This window comes from Mesoplodon densirostris, chromosome 5 (assembly GCF_025265405.1).
Source record: "Mesoplodon densirostris isolate mMesDen1 chromosome 5, mMesDen1 primary haplotype, whole genome shotgun sequence".
In the NCBI taxonomy this organism is placed as follows: domain Eukaryota; kingdom Metazoa; phylum Chordata; class Mammalia; order Artiodactyla; family Ziphiidae; genus Mesoplodon; species Mesoplodon densirostris.
Genome location: NC_082665.1, coordinates 77,903,121 through 77,917,612, shown reverse-complemented (window position 1 = coordinate 77,917,612; position 14,492 = coordinate 77,903,121). Strand labels below are relative to the sequence as shown.

The following is a 14,492-nucleotide window of genomic DNA, read 5'->3' as shown; positions in this document are numbered from 1 at the left end:
TCCTGCACAAGAGGAAATCCCGAATCCTGCAGGATAGACGCCGAGCAGGGCTGGGCACGGTGCCCGGCTCCAAAACGCGTGAGTCCCTCCGGCCTGCAGGCTGCTGTCCAAGCAGTTTTCCCAAAACGTCGGGGAAAATATGCCCAAGTTTTAAAATCCTCCGTCCCTGGAGTACAGCTGGGACATTTGCATCCTCCCCAACCCCTGCTTTATCTGCTGCAGAGAATATACTCCTGCGGCGTCTGCAGCTCTGTCCTCACGCTGCCAGCTTCCCCTGCTCTCCTCCAGGACCAGCCCTGACGGCTCCAACCCGTGACCCCGTTGAGCCAAAGTCACTCACACGCAATCAGGTGCGCCGTGCAGAGCTTGGCTCTCCGGAAACCTGGCATGAGGACTCCCTCCCGCTGGAGGCCTCGAGGGCCGCGGTGCCTGGCAGGGCCCTGTATCCCATCCAGCTCCGCAGAGGCAACCGTCGGGGAGGATGAAAGCAGCCTCCAAGGGAGGATCACACCCCAGGGGCCGGACCCTCCCCACCGGCGCACCAGCAGGGCCAGGGCCAGGGAGACAGCAGGGCGAGGGCACGGCGACGGGGACCAACTGGCTGTGCCCTTGAAGGGGCCTGAGCAAGGCTTGGGGAGGCCCCTCAGGGTGGGGGTGGGAGCTCCTGGCTTGGGATGGCTCTGACGCCTGCTTCCCATCAGACATTTAGGACAGGGGAGGCCCTCCAACACCACCCACACTTTCCACCCAGCGGTCACCAAGGGCAGTCATCTGTATCTTTTCCCTTAATCTTTTTTCCCCTCTATTTTTCTTTTACAAAATTGGGATTCTATACATTCTTGTATCTTTTCTTCACTTCTTATAACCAGGGCAATTCCCAAAGGTATCAAGTATTCATCAAGAGCATCATTTAGGACTTCCTTCATGTTTCAGTGGTTGAGAATCCCCCTGCCAGGCTTCCCTGGTGGCACAGTGGTTGAGAGTCCGCCTGCCGATGCAGGGGACACCGGTTCGTGCCCCGGTCTGGGATGATCCCACATGCTGTGGAGCGGCTGGGCCCGTGAGCTGTGGCCGCTGAGCCTGCGCGTCCGGAGCCTGTGCTCCGCAGCGGGAGAGGCCACAACAGTGAGATTCCCGCGTACCGCAAAAAAAAAAAAAAAAAAGAAAAGAATCCACCTGCCAATGTAGGGAATAAGGGTTCGAGCCCTGGTCCAGGAAGATCCCATGTGCCGCAGAGCAACGAAGCCCGCGAGCCACAACTACTGAGGCTGCGCTCTAGAGCCCTAGAGCCCGTGCTCCGCAACAAGAGGAGCCACCGCAATGAGAAGCCCGCGCACCGCAACGAAGAGTAGCCCCCACTCTCCGCAACTAGAGAAAGCCCGCGTGCAGCAACGAAGACTCAACGCGGCCAAAAATAAAAATATATAAATATATTTGTATATTAAAAAAGACATCATTTACATTTTTCACATCGTTCAAAAGTTTCTAACTTCTACTTTCCAGAGAATGTGGGCTCCCTGGAGATTTGTGGGGTCCTGTGTGTTCCCAGACTGTGGGAAATGAAAGAGGTGTACCAAGAAAATCAAGATCTCCCAAATGCCGCCATCTGGAAACAACTGTTCTTAATGGTGTTTCTGGCCCACTTTTCCTGTACCCATGTTGCTGGTGTTCAGGTGAGGGGGTCACCAAGGAAGCACAGAGACTTTTTCCATCTTCGAGCTTCACACGAGGGTGGGGCAGGCAGCCCTGGTGGCTGGAGCGGCTTGCAATGTCACTGAGGGTCCCCCGTGCTCTGCCAACCTCAGCTCATGACTCTTGTCCTCGTGTTTGCAAGGAGGCTGCCCCTGCAGCCATCACGTCACCACCTCACTGTTATAGGAGGAAGCCAGCAGGAGCGACAGAGCCTCTGTTCCCCTTTGAAATGTCTGGTTTGACCTCATTGGCCAGGTTGGCACACGGCCACCTCTGGCTACAAGGCAGCAAATCAGGGTATCGGGGTCTGCCAGAGAAAAAGAAGAGGAATACAGCCACTGTGGACCCCACCCCAGGGTGTCCCTTTACGTAAAGGGTCAGAAAACTCACTGTAGCAAGCGCTGGCGAGGATGCGGGGTGGCGGGGAGGGAAGGTGGCACCGCCCTGGAGAAGAGCTGCGGGTTTCCAATCAGTGACTTGTCATCAAATTCCACACAAGCCAGCCACCCCCCGCTAGACATTCACCCCAAAGCACGCATCATCAGTGAGGGCAACGTCACCCCAAGGGGATGAGAACCCAAGTACTTAGAGTGATTTATTCACAGTTGCCTACACCAGGAACCCACCCAGGTGCCCTTCAGTCAACACGGGGGTGGATCGTGGCCCAGCCACGGGGAGGAGGGAAGTGCATCCAGTGAGAGAGGCCCCAGACCAAGGCCACTGGCCGCAGGACCCCCTGAGGGACCTGCTGGAGGGGGCAGGTTGCAGACAGGGTGGGGTGGGGGGGCCTCTAAGGGGCAGCACGAGGGAGGCATCTGGGGGACGGGGGCGTCCTGTCCGATGGCAGCGCTGCAGGCACAGCTGTTTGCACTTGTGACTTTGACCGTGAGCAACACCCAGACGCACAGGGAGACCAAGTGCAGCTCCCAGGGATAAGCCCCAGCCCCCGCGCACACACACGCACACGGATACGCACACACGTGTGCACACACTGGCACACACGCACACACCTGTCAGGAACGAAAAGAAAGCAGCTCAAGTGTGGAAGGCGAACCGGCCGCGGTCACGCTTCTCTCCCTGGACGATGTGCACCTTTCATCTGTAGTGGCGCACTCTTGGTTTTCAGAAAAGATCCCCACCCGTGTAGTCAAGTGGTAAAGGAAAGCTTTCCTTTTGTTTGGAAAACAAGGAGTGGGGAGGGAGGAGGAGGGCAGAGGGAAGGAGAGGAGCCCCATGCAGCGGCCTCGGGTCCCTCTGCCGCTGCTTTTCTCAGCCACGCTATCACCCCCGTCAGGACGGCCCTGTGCATCCCTGGCTCTGGCGTCCTGCTGCATCGTGCCTTATTCTAGGCCAGTCCTGGAATCCCTCCATCCTGCTGGGCATTCGGACCCGATTCTCTCCACCACAGGCTCCACCACTTGCTGCTCTTACTGTGTTGTGATTTTGCAGTTTTAACTGAAGACTCGACCCTTCCCTGCCTCTGCTGGCCTCTGACTCCTGCTGCCCTGCCCCTCGTCACTGGAGTGTTCATCTCTTGACCCCGCGAGCTCAAACTCACGTTAATTTCCTTTGAAGTTCAAAAGCAGTTGCTCAAACTTTCCTTTAGTTTGTCTTTCCTTCTGTGCGTTGCGTGTGCGTGTGCGTGTGCGTGTGTGATTAATCAATACTTTTATTAGCTGAGGAACTTTCGAGCAAGCAGCAGGAAACTTGTATTTTGTTCAATGTCCTATTTCTCAGTCCTATAAATCTATTAAACAATACTTTTAGAGATATTTAAACACAATATCGAACACTTAAACACCAAATTAAATACTGAACAATTTTTCCAAATATTTAGAAATCGGTCACAATGGTATTTTATCGAATTCTCCTAAGCCGCTGATTGAAATCACATCTCTAACAAAGGTTTCTCCGATTCTTTTACTCCTTAAGGAGCGAACAAAACTCACAAATCACAGCAATAACACGATGCGCAGCAAATGGTTTAGAGACGCCGGTGCCGTGGGTTTCACCGTCTCTTCGTTATCTGGATCAGAGAGAGACAGAGAGAAGAGGAGAGGGAGGGAGAGAAGAGGAAGACAGGGATGGGGGGACGCATCAGGGCTTGGTCTGCAGGCTTAGCCCCAGCTGTGGGAGCTGCTGCGGCCAGAGCTGGACGGGAAGGACGGGCAGAGGGGAGGGCGTGGAGGGCGAGGTGAGGCCAGGCCGGGCCCCACGAGGATGGACTAGCCCCTCTCACGTGTTTCTCTCTACCTCCAGCCTGGACGGTGCGGACAGCCGGCCTGAGAAGCTGGCACACGTTGTCATAGAGGTTACAGGCACACCTGGCCCGAGGGAGGCTGAGCGGGCCCGGGAGGTGGCATGGCCAGTGGGGACACTGCCCCCAACAAGGCGAATGCTACGCGTGTGACCCCAGGTCGACCGTCTGAGTTGAAATATCGGTGTGGCTGTTGCTTCCCTTCTGGTCTCCAGATCTCGTGCAGAACTGTCTCTGCTGATCCCCTCAACCGGGAACACGCAGCAGAGGGGCTTCTAAGAAAAGGGGCCTGGTTAGCCGCCCCGCGCCCATCATCTCGGCCCCCGCGCGCCTGCATGCCTTACTTACAGCCGCCCTTTGAGCCAAATTCCTAAAGGAAGACAGGCACAAACTCACCTCCCACCCAACGCGACGCCCCCATCGCCACTGTCCCCGCCCCCAGAAGAGGGGACTGGACCTCCCGTCACTTCTGGGTGGGCTGCCCGGTCCTGCAGACCATGGGAATAAGGCCGGCCATTCCCGTCGCATCCTACTCGACCAGGGACGAGCAAGGAGGAGAAAACAAAAGCGTGCGGTGGATAAACACGCAGGCACGTTTCCATCAGAGGCAGGACGAGGGGCGGCTGTCACAGACGTCACTCCATGACCCTCCTCCATGAACCCGTCCATGCTCCCTGGGGCCCCGAGCAGCTGCTGGGGGTTCGTGGCCTGGTGGGTGACCCAAACCTTTGCTTCTAACGGGTCTGAGCCTCATCCGTCAGGCCCATGGGCATCGCTGTGGCGGTCCACCGGCCTGGAGGATGAAGAGGACCTGGGTTCTCTGGCTCCTCACCCTGGACAGTCGGGCCCTGCCACCCCTTCTTTGGGCCTGAAGAGTCCCAAGTGGCCAGGCCACAGCCTCCCGCGACGGCCCCAGGAAGCCTCACTGCGTCCCCGCGAGGAAGCTCTCTTCCCCTCGGGACTGAGCCCTCTAGATCCGAGAGTCACAGGACAGGAAGCACAGATTCTGTGGGGCATCAGGAGAGGTACCAGGGAAAGGGGCCACCCCATTCGCACCCCTTGATTCCAGATCCAGCAATCCTGGAGCAAGATCACTACTGGTTGCGGAGCCCAGACCGTGTCCCGGGAGACATCGCCCCCGCCCTGGCCCGCACGGGGTTGCCACCTAGCCGGCACAGTAACTGAGTCTTCAAAAGGCCGTCAAGCACACCTCGTAGACTGCCCAAAGCATGCAACGCTGACAACACCAGATGGGGCTGGGGATGTGGAATGACAGGAGCTCTCGTTCACGCCAGTGGGTATTCAGAATGGTGCAGCCTCTTTGGAAGATGGTTTGATTATTTCTTACAAAACGAAGCATCCGCTTACCATACGCTCCAGGAGCACACTCCCTGGTACCTACCCAAAGGAGCGAAAACCCATGTCCACACAAAAGCCTGCACACAGATGTTTGCAGCAGCTGTATTCATAGTTGCCAAAACTTGGAAGCAACCAAGCTGTCCTTCAGCAGGTGACGGATAAATAAACGGTGTCCCACACAGACAATGGAATATGATTCAGCACTAAGTGAAATCAGCTATCAAACCACGAAAAGACACAGAGGAACCTGAAAGGCATTTAACTAAGTGAAAGAAGCCAATCAGAAAAGGCCTCATGATGCCACCTCTATGACACTCTGGAAAAGGCAGAACTATGGAGACAGTAAGAGGATCGGTAGCTGCCAGGGGCCAAAGGGGCAGAGGGTTGGGTAGGCAGAGCACGGGATTTTTAGGGCAGTGAAAGCACCCCGTATGCTGTTCAACATGCATGTCCTATACGTATTCTGTGAAACTCACACCTCGGTGTGCACTTGAGTGATGGTAGGTGCTACTGTACTTTAATTGCAGGGTCTGCATGTCCACCGCTATTGTATAGGAACATGACTGGTATTAGGATGTTGTTATGCTCTGCGACCTCGCTGAACTCACTGGCTTTTGTGTAGGTGCTGTAGGAGTTTCTCCCTAGGTCATCGTGCTGCCTAGGGAGAAAGTAGACAGTTCCACTTCTGGTCTTCGCACCTGCATGCTCTTCTTTCTCTTGCCCTGTCACGCCGAGTAGACCCTCCAGCACGATGCTGAATAGAAGTGGCGACAGTGGGTATCTTGCCTTTTTCCTCATCGAGAGGGAAAACATTCCGTCTTTTGCCATTTAAGTATGATGTGAAGTGTGGTAATTTCATGTACGCCCTTTATCAGGTTGAGGAACTTGCCCTCCATGCTTGGTTTGCCGAATTTTTATTGGGAATGGATGTTAGATTTGCCAGCCACTTTTTTTTTTTTTGCATTTTTGAGGTAATCATATGGTTTTCCACTTTGCTCTATGAATATAGTAATTTACATTGGTTGATTTTCCAATGTAAACAAAACTTGCATCCCTGGAATAAACACCACTTGGTTACGATGAGTTATTCCTTTTAAGAAATCTTGATGGATTCAATTTGCTAAGCTGTTGTTAAGAATGTCTGCCTATCTGTTCATGTCCAATATTGCCTGTAGTTTTCATCTCCTGTAATGTCTCTATTCTCTATCTGGTTTTGCTATCCAGCCCTGCTGCTTCCACCGAATCCATATATTTGTACAACCGTGTCATGTCCGACGCTTGCCCGCATTCCTTGAGGCTCACATGGATGCTGTGCTGGGTTCTCTGGCCGTTAGTCCGGAGCCACTAAACTAACTTTGCCACCCACTGGGGGTCTCCCCCTGCACGATGGCCTGTCCACAGAGCAGCTCCTCCTGTTCTCGAAAGCCAGCCCTTCGCATCGGTCCATGATGCTGTTTACTTATTCATTGATTTATTGTTTTGCATGTTTAGTTCTTAGCTCAGGGGAGCCCAGGTGGGGCTTTTCTCCCGCCCTGACCTGCTCCGCCGGGCTCTGCCTGACCCTACAGCCAGGGTCCTCAGCTAAAGAGGGCTACCCCTGGAGGGCTACACCAGAACCACTTGGAGCCACGTTTAGAGTTTAAAAAAAACATGTGTTATATTTTCTTCACATTTTATTTATAAAATAAGTCCCACTAAAGCCAGATCGTTCTCACGTTTCATGTCTAAATAAAAGAGGGCTCAAAAACTGTTATCTGCAAGGAATCCGCCCAAATCAAGAAACACAGAGAACAATGTAGGTGCCAAAGGTCTTTATTTCCAATAAGCGAAAAACCAAGCCGCATATAATCTTGATTTTATTTTCTTTTTGAAACATTGTAAATTTCACCATACTGCGTGATTTTGCTGCTCAAAGTGGGGTCAACTGTTCAGCTGCCCACACGTCAGCTGGGGCCTCCTTAGAAAGGTGGCATTCCGGGTCCCACCTAGGCCTGCAGAATTAGAATCTGCTTTTAAACAAGATCCCCAGGGCAAGCCTGTGCACATTACGGTCTGTGTTGATGTCACGCTTAGAATCTTCTCAAAGATTTTATCGATATCATCCTATATATTTAGTAGTTGTATAATTTTCTTTTTAAATGTAGGTATTTCGATGATCTGAAACTAATTTTTATGTTAGGTGTGAGAAAAAGTGCTCTTCCCCCCCCACACACCTGATACCTTTTCTTGAGTAAGTGGTCCATCATTATCCTACTGGGGACATATTAAGTCGACAAAAAGAAAAGCAAATTTATATATATTTTGTCTTTTTCCTTTGTTTTTGAAAGTTTTTTGGCTGTGCCACATGGCATGTGAGATCTTCGTTCCCCTACCAGGGATTGAACCTGCACCCCCTGCAGTGGAAGCACGGAGTCTTAACCACTGGTCCTCCAGGGAAGTGCAGGATGATCTTACATTGTTCAAAGAAAAGATACTGCAGAAGAAATGAATAGCACTCCATAGATGTCTGAGCTCTGACAGAATGAGCGATTCAGAGCCTGATGGAAGAAAACTGTGCCTAAATCACAGGCCTTTCTTTAAAGCACGTGGTTCCCATACAGAAAACAGCCACTGGTTGAGATGGGGGTAAGGGTGAGAGGTGGGTACAGTGATCATTTTGAGCCTGCAAAAATAATTCTTCTAAAGACCACCTATTCTATGATACCATTTATAGGACGTACCCAGGGTTGGCAAACCCATAGGGACAAAAAGAAGGTTAGTGTTTAGAGAGTGCTAATGGATATGGGATTCTTTGGGGTGATGAAAATGTTCGAGAACTGGTTGTGGTGATGGCATGTGAACACACTACCACTGAAGAGCGCACTTTAAAAGGATGAACCCACATGGCACGTGCATCCCAGCTCATCAGTGGCCAGTGTTTGTCCAGTGCATTGATTACACGAGCCCTGCCGGTTCTAGGAGGAACCGTGCACCACGTGTATTGATTTACCTGCTTGAGTTTTCACCTCCGTACAGCCTGCCATGTCACACCTGTATTTGGGGCCGCTGTCTCACCTGTCTACTGTTCGGGCTTACTGCAGGCCTCGTGTCCCGAGAAGGGGGGGACCAAAGGGCACCCCGTGGATACGTGGACTCGTGGTGAAACGTTACCTAGAGAGGTGTCTCTTGCATGCGCCCTGATACCCGGCCAGCCCCCGGGCGGCCCCGCGGACACTCGACCCAGGTGTGTCTGTCCCTCGGACACTGGACTCGCGCGTTTGGCCCCTTGGACATTGGGATCCGGGCGGCCCGGCCCTGCGGACACTCGACCCGGGTGGTCTGGCCCCTCAGGCACTGGACTTGGACGGCCTGGGCCCGCGCGCCGCGCCGCCAGCACCAGAACCCCGCGCCCCCAACATGCGCGCGCAGCTCGGGACGGGGCGCCGCGGCGAGGGCGGGGCGGGCGATGGGTGTGGCCCGCCCTCGGGGTGGGGCCTCCGGGCGGGGCGGTGCGGTGCGGGGTGGGGCCGGGGAGCGTCAGCCATTGCGTGCGGGCGGGCGGCGCAGGCCCGCCGCGGCCGTCCGTTTCTGCGTACCCGACCGCCCGGCCTGGCCCAGCCGGCCCGCCCGCGCGCCACACGCCTTTGGCGCAGGCATGTCGGGCTCCGGGCAGCAGGAGCCGCCGCAGGCGGGCGGGCCGGCGGGCCCCGAGGGCGCGGACGCGGCGCTCGGCGAGGCGGGGCTGAGTTTCAGGATCAGCGACCTGAGCCTTGTGGAGATGACGGAGATCGAGTACACGCAGCTGCAGCACATCCTCTACTCGCACATAGAGGCGGCGAAGGCCGCCGGCGAGCTGGAGACGCGCGTCAACTCTTGCTTCCTGGCGGCGGCGGCGCCGGGCGCAGCGGCGGGGGGCTTCGCTGCGGCCGTGGGCGCGGCGGCGGGGTCGCGCCACCCGTGTACTCGGTGCTGTGCCGCCTGCGCTGGCCGATGGTGGCTTCGCGGACGCCAACCAGTGCCTGGGCCACATCGACTTCCAGGAGCTGCGCATGATGCTGCTGAGCGAGGCGGGCGCGCCCCGCGCCGCCGAGAAGACGCCGGGCGCCGGCGCATTCCGGCCCAAGGCGCCCGACGGCGCCGGCAATTAGAACGTGGAGGGCGCGAGCGAGGTGCGGGCCAAGTCGGCGGTGCGCGTCCGCCTGGAGGACGGCTTCAACAGCATAGCAGCCGAGCCCCCGCCAGCCCCGCGCGGTGCGGATCCCCCCGAGCCTGGCATGGCGCTCAACCAGTGGGTGCATCCCCCAGGGAGCGGGCCCGGCTGGATCAGGGTGTAGACCAGGGTCCTGTGCAGAGAAACACCAGGCTGTGTGCGGGTATAGACCAGGGTCCTTGCAGAGAAGCACCATCCTGGGTGTGGGTGTAGACCAGGGTCCTCAGCAGAGGCCACCGGCCTGTATCCGGGTGGAACCAGGGGCCTCTGCAGGGAGGCACTAGCCTGGGTCCGGGTGTAGACCAGGGTCCTGTGCAGAGAAGCACCAGCCTCGGTCTGGATGTAGACCAGGGTTTTCTGCAGAGGCCAGCGGCCTCACTGCAGCTTGCATCTTAACAGGGAGCAGACCTCAGTGGGTCTGGAGGCTGAGCTGAAAGTTTGTGTGCTCTGTGCAGGCACAGCAAGCAGATATCAAGTACACAGCCTGCAGCATTACCTTTGCGGTGTGCGCTCTGCGTCTGCATGTGGAAGAGAGATGAGTTGAGATAAGTGCACACATGTTCCTGAGGAAGAAAGGTTTTGTCCCCAAATCACCCACCTAAATGTCAGGAGAGACCTCTGCTTCCCCGTCTGTTGACTCAGGTTGAGGCTGACCTGATCTTGCACAAATGCATCCCCTGGGAGGACAGACGTCATGTTGTGAGGCTTTGAGTGTAAAATGCAGCTTCATCCTTCAGCCAGACTGCCAGCCCATAAGTGATCTCGCAGCAACAACTATCGGAGAGGAGTAGTAGCCTGTCTGCTAGGGTGTCTCCTTAGCTTTCTGTCTGTCCCCACCCTGTCGTTTTCCCCATTTTGCCCATAGTCGTCAGATTTTGGAGGATGGCCAAAAAAAAACAGAGATTGGTGTCAGAAGTGTAATGGGAAGGGAGGTGTAACTAAAAGATGACACACAGCCACACCTTCCAATGTGAGGAAGAAAGTTTGAACTTGTCCCCTACAACACTAGCTGATAATTGTTTTGTAGAGATTTCCATGATGGGGGTCATTCATGGTAACAGATTCGAGTTCCTATCCAGAAAATCAAATGTTAGCCATTAGAGTGTAATAGTGATTTGTGGTGTTTCAGGAAACTTAACCTGCCACATACTCTTCATGTGTTTCTGGGTTTCTTTTGTCTTGGCAGTTTGGTAACTCTTATTCGCCATCCATCCGAATTAATGAATGTTCCACTTCATCAGCAACAAAACAAATGTAGAACATTAGTGAAAAATAAAACAACTGCTGCAACTACTGCTCTTCAATTTACATACCCTCTGTTTACTGCAAATAGTTGCTCTACTAGTGGAAATTCTAATCTTTCACAAACACAGGTAGGGAAAATGATTTGCGAAGCTTTGCTCTTTTGTGTGAAATGGATAAATTGTATTTTAGTTAGGTCCCAAGGATGTTTCTTTCTTTCATTGAGCTCGATAACTTGTTAAAATCGAGAGTATTTATGTGGTTCGGGGATATTTAAAAATCCTTCGTGCACCTAAAGTTCTTCAAGTTCATGTGAATAACTTTGACGTAACTTCTGTTAAAGTGCCTTTTATTTGTGCGTAGAGAGGAGATTGTCACCTGTTGATAACGTTCCTGTTGCTTCATTGTTTTCCAGAGTTGTAGTAACTCACGTTCTGTACTTGAAGCTACCAAGCATCAGGATATTGGATTGCCGAGAGCATTTTCTTTCTGTTATCAGAAGTAAATTGAATCCACTAAACAGACTTTGGGTAGTAGAAACAAAGCTTTGCCTGAGCAGGTTCGGATTAAAGTAGGAGGTAAGCGATAAAACAGAAACTGGCAGGTGCTTTCTCCTCCTGCCTGATGTCTCTGCACCCCCTTTTTTTTTTTGGCCACGGGTGGGGGAGGGGAGAGAGCTGGTTTATAAACCAATGAAAGGATCTCGGAAGCCTGCTTGCATCTTAGGAATCCTTCTGTCCCTCTGCCCAGTCACCTCACTTGGAACATCCTTGCGAATTTTGAACATCACGTTTATCCTTGGCCTGGAAATGTTGAGTTTAGGGGCTGCTTTTTCTTAACAGTAACCTCCTTAAACAGAAACATGATAGACTTAGGTACATTTTCGTTACTGACAGCAAATTTAGTGTTGGTTTTTTTTTTTTTTGTCTCTTATTTCATACTTCATGAGTGAGGCAGGAGTCTGAAATCCGCTCAGAGCTTTAGGGGACCATCTGCAGATGGGCAAAGGATTGAGTTGGTAACAAGAGGCCATATGGTGATAACAGAAAGTCTTAGAAAGAAAGAAACTTCTGAAGGCAAACTTTGCTTACCCCTGATGTTAACCCTCAATCCGTTTTTCCTGGAAAACATTCTTTTTCGAGTTATCCAACAATAACACAGCTTACACTCAGCTTTTCAAGAGCTGATAAAGACAGGGTAGGGATGGAGCTCTCCTTGTTTCTCCCACGCCAGTGATTAATTTTCCATTGTTCTTGTGACATTGCTCGTGAAAGTATATGTTAGCATTTGTAAGGTATAAAGGTTAAAATTAAAATAGTCCCTGTACTGACTACTCAGCTGAAGAACCAAAATATTACCAATACTTGTGAATTCCTCTCTATGCCTTTTGAAAAGTTATCACCATTCTGAAATGTGTGTTAAGTGATTCTTTCACCGTAGAGGGTTTGGCTTTGTACGGTACCTCGGGAATGCACATCACCACAGGTACTTATTAGACGCCTGCTGTACTGTGATAGAAATTTGACATATTTCTGTAGCACAGGTCAAAGCTATGACGTGATTACTCCTTTTGTGGGGGGAATCTCACTTGTAAGGTGAGGGCGTGTTTAATCCTAAACCACTTAGGTTCTGTCCTCTTCTGAGCATTGCAGTTAGAATATCAGTTGTCATCTTAGAATAATTGCATATCAAGAAAATCTTTTGGAGAAAATATTTCTAGGTTTGTTTTTTTTTCCCATTCTGAATATCAGAAAAATCAAACAACTTCTTGGTTTTTTTATTCATAGATGACAGTTAAAATGGCTCTTGATTTAAAAGGGGGACTTTTGATTGTATTGCTGTATAAGCTGCATTGATTACATAATACCTGGGGTGTTTTTTTTTTTGCGGTACGTGGGCCTCTCATTGTTGTGGCCTCTCCCGTTGCGGAACACAGGCTCCGGACGCGCAGGCTCAGTGGCCATGGCTCGCGGGCCCAGCCGCTCCGCGGCATGTGGGATCTTCCGGGATCGGGGCACGAACCCGTGTCCCCTGCATCAGCAGGCGGACTCTCAGCCACTGCGCCACCAGGAAAGCCCTCTGGGGTGTTTTAATTTAGTTTATGTTCAGTTGTATAGTTTGAAACCTAGAGCCTTGTGCCGGATGTTTCTATGGAATTTTGGAGCGCTTCTTGTTTGGTTCTGTGTGCTCCTTACCCATTCATGTTTATATCTTGGATCGAAAATACCAAAAAATATATTCAGCATTCACGAGGGTAAGTTTAGAAGAACCAAACAATTAAAACACCACTTTTTCCTTCTTTTGCAAAGAAGAAGCGCTATGTAAACAAGCAAGAAATAAGAGGAGTCGCAGTAGGATACGTCAGTTGGACACAAACAGAGAACGAAGAACCCTGGGAGAGCTCCGGAATGTGGGTGAAGGCTCCACAGCAGCGCAGGGTGCTTGGCCGTCGGTGGAGTCGCCCCAGGCCGCCCTCGGGGAGCAGAGGCAGAGCGGGCCCCCACGGGGCAGGTCCCAGCGGAGGGAGAGGCACAACCGCATGGAAAGAGATAGAAGGTAATGCGTGCTGTCGGTGGTATACAGTTGTCCTAGACGCCAAGCTGATGAGAGTCAGTGCTGGTAACAGGCACCTTTTTGTAGAAAACAATGGTGCAGGCACTTCTGTGTTCAAGGGAGGGAAAGCTGGCAAGAGTCAATGGTCACCTTGCTTTGCTAGGTGGATGGGGGTAGCCAAGACCACCCCCAGGTTTGAAGATTCATTAGGAGGACTCATGGCTTTGATATATTTTGGGCAAAGAACCCAGCAAAGTCAGCAGAGGCGCATGTGGAGAGGTCTAGGGGCCCCAGGCGCCAGCTCCCCAGAACACCTCTCAGTGGAGCCACTCAGGATGCCTGTCACCCCCCAGCACTGGTGACATGTTCCCGGACAGCAAAGCTCCTTAGAGACTCGGGGCCATGGATCCTCCTGGGGGCTGGTTGTGGGGGGTATTCCCTAGGTGGTACGCGGCCAAATCCCAGACGCCCAGAAGGAAAGCTGGTGTTTAGCATAAGCCAGTGACCAATGGTGGTGGGAACCCCCCCGAAATCTAAGTTCCCAGGTGCTGGCCGGGGCCGCCTTCCTGGGAGGGAGTCCGCCTGCACACTGGGTTACTCCGTTTTGCTTGGTTCTTTTAAGGATATTGAAGAAGGAGGAAGTTACAGCTTATGTAAGTTGTTTTATCTGTGGATTTTATTTGTGCTGTTCTGTGTAGAAGCAAAACGTGGTTACTTTTTCTGTTATAGCTGGGTACGGGATGATTCCCTAACATAGAGTTAATTAACTTAGTCATTTGTTGAGTACTTTGTACCGGTTTCTGTTTTAGGCTCAGGAAATAGAGCATTGAGCAAGACAAATATTCATCTCTGAACCTACAGTGTGGAGCGGTGGAAATTTATTTCTTTAAAGGGATATATTAAAGCTAGGCATCTAGATCCCTTTCCTAAGGGTGTGTCCGCACATACACGCCAAGTGATGGGCATCACTGAACTCACCGTGAACCATAATGGGCATGGTTTATATTTATTTAATAAACATTTGCTGAGCACCTACCGTCTGAAAAAAAGCCTTATATGTACTACGTGTTGACGGTAAAAGTTTAAATTCTTGCTCTGCCATTCCCTAGTTTAACAACTTCCTACACATTCTTTACCTCTCCACCTGAGTCTCTCGTCTATAAAATAGGTATATTACCTACTGCGTAGATGGGACACAGG

At 52.2% G+C, this 14,492-nt stretch overlaps 1 pseudogene; it reads left to right on the top strand.

The window, feature by feature from the left end:
* Positions 1 to 8,477: 8,477 nt before the first annotated feature.
* Positions 8,478 to 14,492, top strand: part of LOC132490468 (transcription factor-like 5 protein) — a 31,169-nt pseudogene continuing 25,154 nt past the window's right edge.